General features: G+C 38.6%; 1 protein-coding gene across 1 annotated transcript in view; it reads left to right on the forward strand.

The window, feature by feature from the left end:
* Positions 1 to 3,694: 3,694 nt before the first annotated feature.
* Positions 3,695 to 15,128, forward strand: part of LOC137260070 (uncharacterized) — a 57,174-nt gene continuing 45,740 nt past the window's right edge. Inside the window, exon 1 of the mRNA XM_067797763.1 lies at positions 3,695 to 3,717. The gene's annotated coding sequence lies outside the window, so the exon portion shown is untranslated. The remainder of the gene's footprint in view (positions 3,718 to 15,128) is intronic.

Genomic DNA, 15,128 nt, shown 5'->3' on the forward strand with positions numbered 1-15,128 from the left:
TTTCTGTCATAGTGTCATGGTGTTTACTATGTATGTGGGGTTTTCTTCATGGTGTTTACTATGTATGTGGGTTTTCTGTCATGGTGTTTATACTATGTATGTGGGTTTTTTTGTCATGGTGTTTACTATGTATGTGGGTTTTCTGTCATGGTGTTTACTATGTATGTGGGTTTTCTGTCATGGTGTTTACTATGTATGTGGGGTTTTTGTCATGGTGTTTACTATGTATGTGGTTTTTTTGTCATGGTGTTTACTATGTATGTGGGTTTTTGTCATGGTGTTTACTATGTATGTGTTTTTTTTGTCATGGTGTTTACTATGTATGTGAGTTTTCTGTCATGGTGTTTACTATGTATGTGGGTATTCTGTCATGGTGTTTACTATGTATGTGGGTTTTCTGTCATGGTGTTTATACTATGTATGTGGGTTTTCTGTCATGGTGTATACTATGTATGTGGGTTTGTTTATAAGTTGTGTATCATGTTTGAGTGCACATTTACAGGGATATATCATGCGCGGATATGTATTTAAACTGACGAACGAAAGGAAGTGTCCCCTGGTGTTTAGGGATTGTTTGGGGCAACAAGTATTCAATAGTGATTACTAGTAAGTACCTATTACTAAGCTTTTCAAAATATATACGATGATTTGTTTTTCTTGTCCTCTATTCATATATTTATATTATCTACATGTTCAATGTGTGTGTTGTATTTTCATTCGTTATTTATTTATTCATACAATTTTTCATTTAATTATTGTATCCCATTTTTATTGATTTTTTATCTATATGGCTTTATTTATTTTTTCGTTTTTATTTTTTGTTTTCAGTTTTATATATTTTGTATTTTGGGGGGAGTTGGGGGATGGGGGTGCTGCTGACGTTCACGAACCAAGGCCTTAGTTAACTTTTCTCACTCGCTCAATCATTAAGGACCATATTATCGCCGTTTTGCTCAGAACTGAGGTCAACTCACTCACCCATTTTGGGGGGTCGTAAAATATTGCACTCGAGCGCAGTAACAATCTATGCTTGAATAACCTTTCAGTTCATTTATGTCATGAAAATATCGTTTTTGGATGAGGATTATATTGACCAGAAACATATATACACAACGGACAAGCACTTGTCTTTTCGACTCAGGTCACATCTGTACCGCCGATTTGGCTCAAAAGCGGACCGATGAATTGCAGGCTACCTCAAAAACTAATAAACGTATTGATACTCAGCAAAATTATGGATTGTGCCATTCACAGAACACTAAATGTGTCATCAAATATGTCAAACCAGGAAGTATTCTTTTCGTTGAAACAGAAAATACAATCATTCAAATATATTCATTTCCCAAACTACTTCTATCGTGTAGGAACGATTTGTGGAGTTACCTCCCTTGGACAAGACTTAGTCTTGTCCGTGTACACGCGCAATCAAAGTTCACTGTTCTTGAGGCAGCGGTAGGGTAGCCTAGTGGTTAATGCACCCTCGTCGGGGTTCGATTGCCCACGTGGGTACAATGTGTGTAATCCAGGTATGGTGTGCTCCTCAGTGACACTACTGGAATAACTCTATAGAGCGGCGTAAAACTACATTCACTCAGAGTTCTTGTCACAGCCTTCTCTCATTGTGGATTCTAGCCAACGTAATAAGTGCAGAAACGGCATATATTTCGAATTTGAAAACTGACCATGTCATATATCCTGTCTGAGAACGCGTGTGTGTAGATGTCTGAGTGCGAGCACACACGTGTTTGGGAGGTCAGGGAAGTTAGGCGCATGGAAATATTGCTGATGTTTGCATTTGGACATATTTAAGCCACATACAGTTTTCGGGTGGAAACTGTTTATAACATCCATGAATTATGATTATTCTTTTATGTCTATGTTCCATACTTTCTCAAATAATAAATCCCAGGCTTTATCACTCTAATATCGTTCAAAGACCCAACTCATTCACTCACTCACCAACTTACTCATTCATTCACTCACTCACCCAGTATCTTTTGTCACATTTCAAATAATAAATTGTTTGTATATTACTCTACAATTTTTAAACAAATATAGTTTTCTTAATCTCATGTCCGACTCTTCAATGAGGATGCGGTGGGAATAATGAATATAAAACTCACAGTATATCCCCTTGATGTCTTTAGCCTGCCAGTCAATGATTTTCCTTTCTAAACGAACGTCAATATAACAAGGATCCAAATACAACAACGTATTTGTAAGATATTTATTTATTTATTTATTTATTTATTTATTTATTTATTTATGTATTTATTCTCCAGTCTCAATCGTCAAGCATGTGAGGGGACAATAAATATCAATAAACATGCAAAACAAAAAATACTCATGTTCAATAATATCAGAGCACTTAAAGAACATTTCTCGACGAATAACATTTTGCACAAATGTTACACAGCAATGTTCTTCTCGTGCAGCGCTGGAAATATGATATGTGTTCTGCATTATTTTATAATAAATATAAATTGATGAATTTGAAAACCATTATACAAATAATTCAGTATATATATGACGATGATGATGATGATGATATATATATATATATATATATATATATATATATATATATATATATATATATATATATATATATATATATATATATATATATATATATATATAGGTCGCTATCATATCGAAGTGACCTCATCATCCATGACTGATCATGATATTGACGCCCACGCCAATAACGATGGTGACGACGACGACGACGATGATGATGATGATGATGATGATGATGATGATGTCATTGTTACGCCGCAGTCAGCAATATTCCAGCTAGATGGCGGTGGTCTGTAAATAATCGAGTCTGGACCAGACAATCCACTGATCAAAAGTATGAGCATCGATCTGCTAAACTCGGAACCGATGGCTTGTGTCAACCAAATCAGCAAGCTTGACCACCCGATCCCGTAAATCTCCTCTTACAAGTATAGTCGCCTTATGTGACAAGCACGTGTCGCTGAAGAGGTATTCTACCCCCGATCGATGATGATGATGATGATGATGATGATGATGATGGAATGTCAAGTTGTAATTGTCAGCGTTCATAGTATATCCGCAATACGCTGAAGCATATCTTACTGTACATGTGTACAAAAGGGCTTGCTGATCCAGTCCCGTCCAAGAATGCTATCACTGGTGTAGATTTCAAGACACAAACGATCTGTTACGTCACAAGCACCATTTCAGTTTAAAATGCGCCCACAACAACAGGAACACGCGCGCGTTTCATGAAAAACTGTTTCTTGATATTTCTAATACCTGCCATTTTCACGTTTCTCCGAATTAACGTCCCTTCGCCGAGCCCGTCAAGATCAAGTGTTGGAAGGCAAATACGGGGCCCTTATCTTGAGTGAACACTCCTGAAGTGTGAGCACGTGATTTTAACCCGTAATAAAAAAGATCCGATTTAAATACCCGGTTTGACTGTACAGATTGCTATTTATAGAGTTAACGGTTTCGCGACCATGTGATGGAAGGCCCTCCTTTCAAAGCTGTGGACAGTCAAGTATTAAGATATTCAAGTGACGTACCTCCTGCAAATACAATTATATCACCACGACGAATAGACAAGCAGAGAAACTTCCCACCCGAGTGGTGCTGCCTCGACGAGAAGATCTCGCGAGATTGAATGAGATTTCTTATCGATCGAGACCCGGCGAATTTGATTACCATGTTGGATATAGAATTGCTAAGGTAAGACAACGTGTTGTGACTTGTTTTGATATTTGTGAATGAGATTGTTAACTCAGAGTCCATGTAGTGAGAATGTGTAGTTAAATGTGTCTCTTCATTGTCGCTGATTGCATTTTGGGTCACGGGTCGGTCGCAGTGAGGCTGTCGTCTGCTTTTTTTACCGTTAGCAGGCGTGATATCAAATTACACATTGTGAGTGACTCTGTATACTTAGAACCTGGTGCGTTATTACCACACGACCGAGCTAGAATGTTCCCCCTTAACATGGATATTCACGCCTGAGATCTTTTCATGTAAACAGAACTTTCGTCTCATATTTTGTTGAGGATGCACAGAGTACAATATTCCTAAACAGTAAGGGCAGTACTGAACCTGTGAGTGAGTATTGCTTTACGCCGCTTTTAGCAATATTCCAGCAATGCCAGATATGGCTTTCACACACTGTACCCATGTCGCATATCGACATGCCTTCGGCCTGACAAGCAAACGCTTTAACCACTTGGCTACCCAACCGTACCTGTAAAATCTCAGTTATTACTGAACTATGACTATGGACCGTTTCTGTCAACATGTAACCGGCTTCATTTATGTTCGTCCATACAGACAGGTGTCCGGATACACAGCGTCCTGACTTACGAGGTGATTCTGCGTAGTGTTCGTGTAGTCTTCACATTCTTAATGAAGACACTTTGCAGTTCATTTCTGTATTTACACAAACATGCAAAACGTGTAACTTTTTGGTCACATATTATATAATCATTATGATACTGATGATAAGAATGCTTCGTACCCTCCCGAATGATGGACATGTGTTATGTGAAATTTTTACCCCCGAATGTACCCGTATGGATAATACGGGCGTAGGGTTAACACCAGCTATGCCGTATGTACGTGTCTGATTTACCTTCTAATGTACCCGTATGGATAATACGGGTGTAGGGTTAACACCAGCTATGCCGTATGTACGTGTCTGATTTACCTTCTAATGTACCCGTATGCCCACTGCGGAATAAGGGTTAAGGCGATATAAACTGAAATGAACGGGGTTGTGTGCTCGTATCTAATTAACCACGATTGTACTGGTATGCTCACGGCGGATTAAGGCTTAAGGCGGCATAAAATGATATGAACTGGGTTGTATGCATGTATATACTTAACCACGAATGTACAAGTACGCTCACTTCGGATATAGGTTTAATGCGGATTAAAATGTTATGAACATTTATGCACGAACGTGTCTAAATTAAACCTGAAAATGCACACTACGAATGTAGAATTAACACAGGTTAAAAAGGCAAATACTGTGCTGCATGCACGTATCTAAATTTTGATCCGAGATGATCAATTCATGTCACATATAAAGGCCACAATATAGGTCAAGGTCAAGTTAAGGTCGGCCTGACATCCACGTCAGGAGACGTTATACGTTATATGCTACTACAAGAATACATTTTTGTCAAAGTGACTAAATATGACATTACTTTGACGCCTCATGTAAAACGTCTAAATAATTAGTAAAACCACTCTTCGACGTTTAATCAGCTAAAATTTACATTCATAAAATCATTTTAAAACATTTGTAATTATGAAAACTCGTGCAAATGACACATGTTCATAAAATCAATACATTCAACATTCATATGGTTCAAATCGTTTCACGGGTTTCAAATATCACGTTAAATTAACTTCTCTTGACAAAAAGTCCAATAACTTCCAAAACTGACCAAGGGACGTTCAAGATAAGTTACAATTTACATTTAAACGTTAAAAAGTGAAAAATCATTGATCTCCTTCAATTGACATATATTCACAAGTTGTGAAACTTTATTGAACCAATTGAACATTGAACATTCCGATGCTTCAATAGGTTACGTTTTATAGGTCTCAAACGAAAATAATTTTTTACATGGCCCCTTGTCTAACTAGGACAGATTTATTTTCAAAAATTATTTAGTCTTACATGCACACTGACACGGCGTCTTTGAAAAATCATTGATCTCCTTTAATTGACATATATTCACAAGTTGTGAAACTTTATTGAACCAATTGAACATTGAACATTCCGATGCTTCAATACGTTACGTTTTATAGGTCTCAAACGAAAATATTTTTTTACATGGCCCCTTGTCTAACTAGGACAGATTTATTTTCAAAAATTATTTAGTCTTACATGCACACTGACACGGCGTCTTTGTCGACTGTTTGTTGACATTTGGAAAAAAAAAAAGATATCGCTGTCAACGCTGACGACCTACATAACGGCCGGACACTGCTTTGGATTTGCACGGAGATTGAACGGTAAATGTATCGACTTGAATACTCTTCACACGGAGCGCTCTTTCGTCTGAATGTATTCAACATGGCTATCTCTACATCATAATTTAAATATGAAGGAGCTGCTGTCATATTTGACCCCTTAAGGTTTGTGACTGATGAAATATGTTGTAAAGGTTACGTGAGGGCAAAAACTTGCTGACTCCACCGAAATATTTTGTTTAACGTTAGAGGGATGACATAGTTTCCTGAAAGCATATGGCTAACGTCGGGTGTATTTGTTTATGTCTACTGATGTGTCTGCTGATGTGTCTACTGATGTGTCTACTGATGTGTCTATTGACTTTCAACATTCCAGGACGAGTTACAGGTTTGAAAAGCGCATTATCCTTCCGAAAGTTTTTGATTGAGTTTAGTTTTGTGCCGCTTATAGCTCAAATGCAACAGATATGGTGTTCATACATTGTTCTCATGTAGGAATCGAAACCGGGTTTCGGCGTGACAAGTCAATGATTAGCCACTGGGCTACTCCGCCGCTTAGAGCCCTTCAAAATCGGATTGAAAGATATATGAGTTTTAAATGACCCCTGTCAGTTAAACCGGTAAATCTGACTTGTTTTTGTTGGTGTTACAGGAATTCCTAAACCATATTTTGTTGTGGAATCTTGTCTCAGTCTTAAAATGAATTTCTTGAAGCACGTGTAGAGGCCGACGACAAGTGATAAAATCACGCTGACTTTGCCGATTGTTAACAATGTTTCCAGAATTGTGATGTGTTCCTTTTCTTGAACCAATGTTCAGGTTTACATAGCAAGTCCATATCTTGTCATTGAAACTTTTAAGTTATCCCACTCAAAAGAAGTTAGAGATGCCGATTTTTTCCTGTACTATTTATAAAAGTTAAATTCCTATACTGTTTATAAATTATTCCGCTTAAAAGAGGTTAGAGACACCGATTTTTTTCTATACTAAAGTTATATCACTCAAAAGAAGCTAGAGACACCCATTGTTCCTTTACCATTTTAAAGTTATATCACTCAAAAGAAGTTAGAGACGCCCATTGTTCCTATACCATTTTAAAGTTATATCGCTCGAAAGAAGTTGGAGACATCCATTTTTCCTATACAATTTTAAAGTTATATCACTCAAAAGATGTTAGAGACGCCGATTTTTTGCTATACCGTACTCGGTCTACACACACCAACTACAGTAATATGAAGACAAATGATGTAATAAACATTTATAACATATGACGAAGAGTTCCACTCCTCAATGTTAAATATTCCCGATCATCGTCTGTGGTAATTCATCGTTCATGCTGTGTGTAGACCTGAACCTCAAAGCCATTCTTCTGTAACCTTCCCTTGAATATCAGACTAGGCCGGTCAGTTTAAACATAGGCTTGCTGTTTGTTTTGTGAACATAAACCTTGATTGTGTACTCACATGATAAAGTGTTCAATCACTGAAGTGGTTCGCCGTAAAGGTGACACTACAAGGTGACACTCTCCCGCCGGTTTTATTCTCAGCAAAACTAGCATTGCGTTTTAAAAACAATCGTAGGCGTTTTTTGTCTGCGGGACTTTTAACAGATGCACAGACATCCAGCCTTACACAGACATAGACGCGCATGGGTGCATGCATGCATTCGTGCATGCGTATGTCCACGAACATACCTGTATATCACTTTCATGGTATGTGCATGTGTGTATGTTTCTGCATTGGTACTTCTGTACATGTGTACGTACGTGTTGTGTAAAGGCATACATGTCAATCCTTCTGCATGTACTTTGTTGTTGTTGTTGTTGTTGTTTTTTCTAACATGGGATTTGATTTATTTATCACCATTCAACAACGATGAGCGTTCACATGCTATTTTAAAAGAAATTCACACAAAATGTCATTGATAAATTGATGTTTCTACAGCCTATGTGTTTGATAATACAAAGAAATGGGGACCACCATTCACGGTCGTTGCTACCCAACAGGTAATACGTAAAGGTGGGGCATATTTTCCACGCCAGCACTAAGAATACTGTGTTTGTGTTAACCGTAAACTGCATTCCGAGAAAACTTCCTTGTTCAAATTTCATTGAATCGACCGACATTTAGACCACGTGACATAACACGGCAGATTCAAACTTGCTGAATCAATTCAAGACCGATTTCATTCACGACCGTCTTAGTTGCAGCGTGGTTTATTTTACAATTTGAATTAATATAATTAAACCGTGGCCTTTGGCGTTCAAAACACCATAAGGAAATCAATACTCTCATTAAACCATTAGGCGGTCCATGTTTAGACGTTGTTGCTACTTGTGGCTTGAATCTTCTCAAAGCAATTTCATTTTCATCCATTTATTTTTAATCACGGGGGTTATATAACAAAATCAATTACCGCTAAACGGTGCAGTAACCTTTGAAGCTTTGAATACCATAAGGAAACGAATGCTGTAGTCAACCTATTAGGTGGTCTGTGCTCTTGTTCTCATACATGTATTGAGTAGGAAATACAGTACCCTTTTGTTGGGACTTTTTTTAAACCAGGATCTGACTTCAAAAGTATTTTGAATGACAAAATCTTCAAAATCACAGAATAAAATAGTATGTATTTTGACAAAATATCATGAACTATGGGATTTGTGGGAATCCATTGTCTTAAAATCATCAATCCAGTTATTTAAAATCATCAATCCAGTTATTCAAAATCACCAATCTGGTTACTTAAATCCCCAACCCATTAACTTATTATCATGAATCCGGTTACTTAACATTATCAATCCGGTTATTGAACACCATCAATCCGGTTACTTAATATCATTAATCCAGTTACTAATATCATCAATGCAGTTTATGAATGTCCTCAGCACAGTTCCTTAAAGTCTCAGTTCAGATGTTTCAAATCACCATTCTGGTTACTGTGAATGATCAATCCGGTTACCAAATATCATCAATCCAGTTACTTAATATCATCAATGTAGATACTAAGTTACTTAAAATCTCAGTTCAGTTATTTTAAATCATCTCTTTAGTTTCTTAATATTAAAGTGACATATTCTTTTGAAATAATGTGTAAACAATGCAGGAGTATTTACTAACTTTGAAACCTGTCAAAATACATTCTTTTCATGTTAAAAGTTTCGTTATTTTCCCTTTGTTATTTTCTTTTTGTTCACCAAACGAAATTTTATTTTGAGGCCTGTGTTACGAGAGTGTATTTTGTGTAATTTGTATAATTATCGATTAAGTGATAGTTGTTATTGAGTCACAATGTTTAGAGTTTTGATTGATAGTTATTATGGGACACATTTCGTATCCCGGTAATAGTATTCAAGGTAGCGAGTTGCCTCCTATTAGGCAACATAATACTGGATATTTTAGACTTGTCAGTGTTATATTTTGCTGGTTCTGAGCTGATTTCTTACACCTTTTGTCAAATTATTAATCGTAACACCTGAAACCCCCCCAGTGCAAGGAATAACAGCGTGTGTTGATTTCACAGGTGTTGCTAATATCACTGACATGTGGCCGTTGCTGTAGACGGTGCACGGCGCTACAGCTACCTCGCTTAGTCTTGACAGAATCAGACGTTGTAGATTTCGTAAGCCCCAGTTTGAGCGTTCACCTGTCAGCGCCATACTTTGGTTGGTAGGCGTTGCCGCAATAAAATTCGAAACATCGGAACATAAATTATATACTCAAACAAGCGACGCTGAACCCACATCATTTGTATTCATGGCGATTTGTTTAGTTATGCTGTGATAAAGCTGAGGTAATGGTCCCATTATTGAACCACCATCCCTCACCCACTTATCCAACTCACTCATCCATCAACCATCTGACTCACTCATTCCAACGCACTTGAACACATCAGTCAACCATCCAACCCACTCATCTATCAACCATCCAGCTCACTCATCCACCATCCAGCTCACTCATCCACCATCCAACTCACTCATCCACCATCTAACTCACTCATCCAACTCACTCATCCATCCACCATCTAACACACTCATCCATCCATCATCTAACTCACTCATCCACCATCTAACTCACTCATCCATCCACCATCTAACCCACTCATCCATCCAGCATCCAGCTCACTCATCCACCATCTAACTCACTCATCCATCCACCATCTAACTCACTCATCCATCCACTATCTAACCCACTCATTCATCCACCACCTAAAACACTCATCCATCCACCATCTAAAACATTCATCCATCCACCATGTAACTCACTCATCCATCCACCATCTAACCCACTCATTCATCCACCACCTAAAACACTCATCCATCCACCATCTAAAACATTCATCCATCCACCATGTAACTCACTCATCCATCCACCATCTAACTCACTCATCCATCCACCATCTAACTCACACATGCATCCACCATCCAACTCACTCACTCATCCATCCGCCACCCAACTTACTCGGTATACGTAGATCGTCCTCAGAATATATTCTTGAACATTCTGGTGAAACATGCATTATAAGCTGCAACCAACTCAACCGTGAAACCTTTACTGCCGTGAAAGGTTTTAACTTGAAAGCTATTCATTACTTCAAAACGAAATGACAGTGAAAATGAAACCATGTTCACACAAATGATTCACAGAAGTGAAACGAATTTTGACCCGTGTTTGACTTATCGTTGCAAAAATAACATGAGGTGTCCCTTTTCTATTGTAACAGTTTACGTCATGTGGGATTGCGACACACCATGAAGTCCCGACTATGAACATACAAAACACAAAATCATGTTCGGTAAAGTACAAATTAAACCAGTTCATATTTTCATTAGGCCTCGAAGATGTCGATGTTGATCCAGGGACCCATGAAGTTAAGGGTCAAAACTGGACAGAAACCCATGCTTGTCGTGGGAGGCGACTAACGTGATTCCGTGGTTAAACTCGCTGCCTTGGTTGACACATGTCATCGTGTCCCAGCTGCGTAGATAGATGCTCATGCTGTTGATCACTGGATCGTCTGATCCAGATTTGATTACGCCATATGACTGGAATATTACTGAGTGCGGCGTTAAACAAACGATTACAAGGATGTATGGGTGAGTTTTGGTGGGGGGCTATTGATAAAGATTAGGGAGATCGATAACTACATAACGATCGATTATGTTATAATTATCGGACAAGTAACTTTGAACAAAAATGCAAAAAGAAATTGACATATTTCAAATAACTGATGGGTGGCGACACGTTTGTGCCACTGAATTGTTTTATCGGTATTCTAGTTCGTGAGTCAAAACGTTTAAGGTGACAACATCTTGTTTATGGCGTAGATTGACGCTTCGATGTACATTCTTACATGGTTATCAAACTAAACCTGACTCGTGAGAAGGATACACACCAGGGGCGAATACAGCTTTTTGAGAAAGTGTGTGTGTGTGCGTGTGTGTGTGTGTCTGTGTGTGTCTGTGTGTGTCTATGTGTGTGTGTGTTGGGTGTTTAAGAAGTACCTACACCGAAACGCCTCTCTGTGCAACAGACAAGATGTCATCCGTAAAGTTGTATGCTATTCACTCTCCATCAAAGCCAAGATTGCCATTAACGACGCGCATTTCCACAAACAGATCCACATCATATTAAATCCCATTTGTGAGACTTTCCATTTTCCACCTATGCTTAAAACCTACCTTATACATACCCTGTTATAGTTCTTGAAATACATCCACGTATTTATATAAAAATAAATTCAAACCACGCATTTAGGGCAAAAGTATTTTCTTTACCTGACGTCAAACATATGCATGAAAAGATACTCTCAAGACAGTACACATCTACTGAGTCACTGTACTCTGTACAAACAGTATCCACGACGGTCCGTATTGATATCGTGTCATATAGCTACACTGTCCACAAATCGAGGCTACCTGTTTAGGGAAGAAGAAACGAGGGCTCGTATATATATCACTTATGCAATAGTGGTTTAATCTGCTAGATATGGAGCGAGGCGTCGCCCTTTCTGGAATCAGGAAACGCCTAAATGTGAGTTTACTTGTTGTTTTCATTAATTTAAGGTTTTTCTGTGAAGGTTGTTGTGTGACGTCACGTACCGGTAGACTTTCACGTACGTGCGTTCTGCTGATGATGCTTGCTGTCAGAGTGTCGACCTGCATGCTCACCTGTAAAGCCGAGCAATTTACCTGTACGCATATCATGATTGCATTTTAGTTCAAGTAAAACGCATATTCAGCAGTCATCGTTGTCGTGATCATCAGCATGTTATTGTGTCACCTTTAATATATATATCGCTTATCATAGATGTATTATTTTATCCATTGATAGTTTTTGTAAACATTTATAGCCAGGATTATTATTATCGTTTATTATCATCATACTGATTTTACCTCCAGCAATCATTGTATTAGCATTAACGTGATTATTGTGTTATTATTATTATTATATCATCATCGTCATCATCATCATCATCATCATCATCATCATCATCATCATCCTTGTATCGGCGTTAATTCGACTATTATGTTATTACCAGTATCGTTTTACTGGTAAATAACACTTTCAACTTTTACCTCGCGTGCCTGTTTGAGTTTCGTGAATAGAAAAAGGTTCGGGGTGACTTTCCAACTGAAGGATCTTAGAAACCTATCAACGCGCCGAGTCTCCTGTCTTTCTTATCATCGGAGTGAGCGAGGGAATGACATGCATTTTATACCTCCTTCAGCTATAAATACCACCTTTCACCCGTAATATTCAAGACAAAAAGTAGTGTTGTCCTTCCTGCACCTTTTTTTGCCAAGAAAGACTAAAGGTGAATTCCAACCAAGTCGGTACCTGTCTTTGATTTGTGAGCGCCATGGCGTTTCTAACGCACCATTCAGCAATATCTCAGCCATGTAACAGCGATATGTAAATAATCGAGTCTAAAGAGGGTAGCAAACAACAAATATAAAAAACAGATTTGAATTATTCCGGGCTCTCCTTCCCATAAAAGCTGACACGCCCTGATTTAGAGATTAAGAGCATGTAAATCAAGATATTTACTGCCCTCAAATGGCGCAACAAAACATTTATTCATAACCATGACATACACAATATTTGACGTTGTTTGAAAGTTTAGAAATTTATTTAAAATTTACGATTAAATGTATATGAACTACACTATTTGACCCCCGATGTGTCCAGTGCATTGCCGGTGATAATCAGCACCATTAAACATTCTGTCGACTCGTGCTTATGCAACCCTGCGATTAAACGGTTAATTTTGCTTTTCCTTAGGGTATAACGCCGAACTTAGCAATATTTTGGCGAAACTAACGTCGATCTGTAAATAATCGCGTCTGGTCCGGACAATCCACTGACTATCATTACGAGCGCCTTGGAAAGAAGATCTGGATGTTACCTACGTTATTATGAGGAGCTCAGTGTTAATGGGTGTTAATGGAAAATGAGTTGACGTTGATAAACTTTCTCCTTTCGAGTAGCACTTCTAAATGTCTAAATATAAAGACTGCATCATGTCAATCGTTGTAGGCAAACGGGTGACGTTGGCATGCACAAGTCGCTTAGCCCGACAACCCTATTCTCTAAGTTACCCCTTACAACAATGACACCGTGGCAAAGTGACAGATTTAATCCGGATCAAGGCAAGTCATAGATTTGTTAAGAATGTGTCGTTTCTATGACTGCGTTTAAGTTCGTCTTTTTTTTAAAGTTTCAAATGCCATGTGCACTCAGGTGCACTTTATATGGCGTAACATTGAAAGTCAAAACCCGGATCTAAATCGAAAGTTGAGTTGTAAAATGTTCATGATAGATTTGTGGCGAGCGCATCCTAGGAAACATGCTGTTGCGTTTTGATTATGGTGTGATCTCATCGAACTATAACATAGCGACTTGCCAACAGTCGAGTCTCCAGACACACCCAGTGACCAGTGTTTGCACTGCTTTAATTTACCAGCTGGCCATTAGGCCCTGCTGCTACCCGCAGGCATTAAAGTCTACATGCCCTGAATGAAATGTACAGGCCCATTTGGTTCAAGTCAAATCAATAAAAGCCAAATAGACTACCTTGTATATTGTTACACACTGTTTCTACAAACCTAAGCGAAGCCTATGACACACAGAGGAGTTTGTGTTTGTTAGACTGGTTTAAAATTCTTAAAATATATTGAAGATTTACGAATAAATGTATATGAACTGCAACAATTGACACATCGAGGTGTCGAATAGAGGGCAGCTCATGTGAGGAAACTTATCATTGTCAAGTGTGCGGCTTTCCGAGGACATGACTGCTCGCACTTGGTACAGCGTGTCCCTGAAGAGTATATTTGTTATAACTGTCGTATGGTATCCAGTAGGCAAGCAGTGCAAAACGGGTCACTTTTTCACAAAGTCATCGTAGAGCATGTAGTGTTGAAACTCCTATACTTTAACGTAGACTTGTGACAGTTTAGCGCTGGTTTCGTGAAAGAGGGCCCTGTATTTAGGCTTACGAATACCATCATCTACACATGCACTCGCACGCGTCCTCACACTCGCGTCTAATATACATACACACACCCACGCGCACGTACACACGCCTCCTGACACGCGCACATACACCCGATTCACACTTGAGCACGTGCATAAGCACGATTAAACGCACGCTCAAAAGCCTGCGTCATACTTGTAGGCGAAATAATCTCGGAGGCAAAGCAGATCCTACAGTACATACACCCGTCGTCAATAAGACGGTGGATACTGTCATAACAGATGCATTATAATTTTGAAGTCGTTATTTGTTTAAGCACTGGCTGCCAGTGTCTTCAGTGTCATATTTCCCGACAAGTGAGCTGTGCGTTTTTATGCCACCGAAACGTCTCGACATTGATATCTCCTTCTTCACGACTGAAATTAGGAGTGCATGGTATTTAAAGACCCACGTCAACTTTGTCTTTTTAGTCTGTAAGTGAGTGAGTTTAGTTTTATGCCGCATTCAGAAATATTCGAGCTATATGACAGCGCTCTGTTATTTATCGAGTCTGGACCAGACATTCCAGTGGTCAAGAGCATGAGCATCGATCTACGCAACTGGGATACGATGACACCTGTCACCAAGTCCCATTAGTCCCGTCTTAAGACAAGCATCGGTTACTGAAGATCAATGATAAG

This window comes from Haliotis asinina, chromosome 13 (assembly GCF_037392515.1).
Source record: "Haliotis asinina isolate JCU_RB_2024 chromosome 13, JCU_Hal_asi_v2, whole genome shotgun sequence".
Classification (NCBI taxonomy): domain Eukaryota; kingdom Metazoa; phylum Mollusca; class Gastropoda; order Lepetellida; family Haliotidae; genus Haliotis; species Haliotis asinina.